Raw genomic sequence first — 2,941 nt, 5'->3', positions numbered from 1 at the left:
AGTGTGTATTTGAGGTATGCAGGGACTGAGATACCAGTGCAGAATGCTGCTGCTGGCTGTGCATTCAGAAGGTGAGTTGCATATGTGAGCCAATGTGTTTTCAACTGACATGATTTTAAACTCTATTTCAGATACTGTTTACCAGCTTTAAAATATGTTCCCCTTCACCCCAGCTTTCTCTGGTTGGTCACGTTTAAAAGGTAGTACCCTCTGAAGGATTGCCAGTGTTTTCAAGTACATTAGTTAAGAACATGGTAGCTAATCTGTTTGAAATTTTAGTTTAATCTAGACAAGGCCTAAAGCAAATAGATGGCTCAGGGCACTGATAAGGTGATACAGAAGTTTTACTGATAGTGCTTGCTGGTTCCAGTCCAGCCCAGGCAGTTGATTATTAACTATCTGATAGTGAAAATGTAATAAGGGATATGCATGTGTAGGGGTGGGGGGTCAGTTCAGATCTCAGTAGGAGTGCATGTGCACACACACACACATATAGTCACAGTAAGGTTACTGAATACATGCCCTCATTCCCAGCCACCTCAGCAGAGGGGGCATGGAAATGTGACTTATTTCATGGACCTAGGTATGACGTTTGGAAACAGGATCCAGACACATGATCAGGATGTTACTGCTGCCTATGCTGTTCATGGCCTTAATAATGAAAAGGTTCTCAGTTTCTATTTGTCACTCTTATCTTTCTGTAGCATCAGAGTCCCATGAAAATTATGGTAAGAAAGGAAAGTGAAGAAGGGAAGTGTTATCCATCTGCTAGTACTTCACTTGGCTGATTCTCTGAATTCTTCACTGGCTCCTATGTGCTGCTATCCAAATTGAACTGCAGTTAAAGCTGTGTTGGTTCAGTTAAAACTAAAAGTGGAGCGCTGCTCTTCTCTCTAGCTCATCAGTGAGCCTTTGGGGCTCCACAGAGTACAGTTGCTTGGCCTCCAATGCCAGACTAAGAAAGAATGTTAACCCTGTAGCAGGGATATGTCTGCTGCTTCCTTTCATGGAGGTACACAAGCACCAGTCCCGTGCACTGGTGTGTATTTCATAGGCTTCCAGCTGAGCCGAGCAAGAATTTGTGATGGTGCATGAGACTTCAGCGTATCTACACATGTTCTGATGTTTGTGTCAAGGAATTTAATCCACAGGGCTGTTGTAAACTAGAGGCCCCATTCAGGGGCCTGCTGCACTGTCGTGTGTGTGCTGCAGAGACAGACAAGCGGGCTTTGGGAGCAGGTGTTGGAGGGAAATGAGATCTCTGTCAGAGGCAGCCAGGCTCAGGTGGGGATGACCTCACTCCTGCTTTTGGCTGGCTGGAGATTTACTCACACATTGCTATTATGCTGTTACAAGCTGATCTAGCTGAACAATTATAACAAAACCTGTGGTATTTCTAACCCAGCTTTCTCCTCCCTTCCAACTGTTGCTCACTCTCTTGTCCTTTTTCTGCTCTCCACTTCCCATTGTCCTTGTTCTCTGCCAGTTAGAAAGCTGAACTCTGCAGCCTGTCTTCCAGCACCAGGTGACTGAGTCCTTGCTAAGCATGAATGTCACATGCAAACCCACTGACATTGTTCCTCCTCCAGTCTGCAGACTCCAAGTCGTTCAGTTGCTTGGAAAAGGAGTTAAATAAAGTAGCAGCAGGAGTAGCCGCAGCATTGACTGATAACAGCCAGGACTCTCTCTGGGAAGAGAGCAGTAGTAGTTGTAGTCTCAGTTCTGCATGACAGAGATGATCTCGCAGCACAGTGCACTCCTCTCTCATCCAGGAGCTGTTGCTATGCACTGATAACAAACACTGGGAGTAAGATTAGGAATGTCAGAGCAGAAGAACAGAGGCTACAACAATATAGGTTTTGTTTGCATGACACTAGAGCACTCTTCTTCTGTTCCTGGTGCTACACAAATGCAGAAGTCATACCCAAAGAAAGAACCAGGCTGTCTGTGAGATTTCTTGGATGGCTTTTTCCTCTTCAAAGGGTTATAGCCATTAGCAGATTGAAGATCTTAATCTACAGAGATACCTTTGATCTTCAGAGACACCTTTTGGCTTCTGAATCTTGAAATTGCAGAAGGACAGAACATGAAGGGATTTTTCTGGTTTGATGCCATGATTTCAAGATCTGCGCCCGAGCACCGACTTTTCCCTTGTAACAGAAACACAAGGAACTCGCTGCCCACATTGGAGTAGTGAGAGCCAAGTAGTTCACAGCTCCTGTGCTGTTTTATGTGGTGTGGGAGCTCATGTTGCACTGATCAGTGCTAATGGAAGTAGGGCTTGCAACTCTGTACCCCTGTTACTAAAAGATTGCCCGAGGGGGCTGATCTTGCCCTTTTTGTATGATCTTGCCTATTTTTGCCTCCATGTATCAGTAAACAAACCAAGTCCCTAAAGGCTCATTTGAGCCAACCTGGCCTTAAGCAGATTGTGTCAGTTAGCCTTTAATGGTAGCAGAGAACAGTAAAAGTCCTTTCAACTTGCCTGGTCTAGAGTTTGTCCTGGGGACATCCTGTCTAGTCTGAGATTTTAACTGCAATCAGTAGATCATAAAGTTTCCCCATTGGCACTGCAGCAAGGCTTTCCTGCCAGCCAAACTCACTTCAACCCTGGAAGACCACTGTACGTGTTACCAGAGTCCCTCAAGTGTAGGCATCTTTCTTCAGGCCTTTCCAAAGCTTCTCCTTGATTTTCATTATTCGTTGAATGCCAGCTACTAACTTTGTAAATACATCTGTGCCCCTAAGGGCTTAAAGTCTAATTTGGACAGGAAAGAGTGAATAAAGAATCCCTTGAAATATCAGCTAACTGATGAACTCTTTTGAGTTGCATTTCAGGCTTTCAGGTCCTGCTGTCTGGGTTACAGTCCATGGCTGTAAGGATTCGCTCCTTGCCAGCTATTTCAGGGCAGAGGTGCAGCTATGATGCTCTCCCAACTTC

The 2,941-nt window shown here is 45.0% G+C and overlaps 1 protein-coding gene across 1 annotated transcript in view; it reads left to right on the top strand.

Annotated features, from left to right (window-relative positions):
• The window catches only part of LOC104404918 (chromosome unknown open reading frame, human C11orf49), a gene marked incomplete at its 5' end in the record, with an annotated part of 14,126 nt that overhangs the window by 261 nt on the left and 10,924 nt on the right, over window positions 1-2,941 (top strand). The gene's annotated exons all lie outside the window — the stretch shown is intronic.

Source organism: Nestor notabilis, unplaced genomic scaffold (assembly GCF_000696875.1).
Source record: "Nestor notabilis isolate BGI_N333 unplaced genomic scaffold, ASM69687v1 scaffold21014, whole genome shotgun sequence".
Lineage (NCBI taxonomy): Eukaryota > Metazoa > Chordata > Aves > Psittaciformes > Psittacidae > Nestor > Nestor notabilis.
Note: the sequence above shows the minus strand (reverse complement) of the source record. Positions and strands in the feature narration are given on the sequence as shown.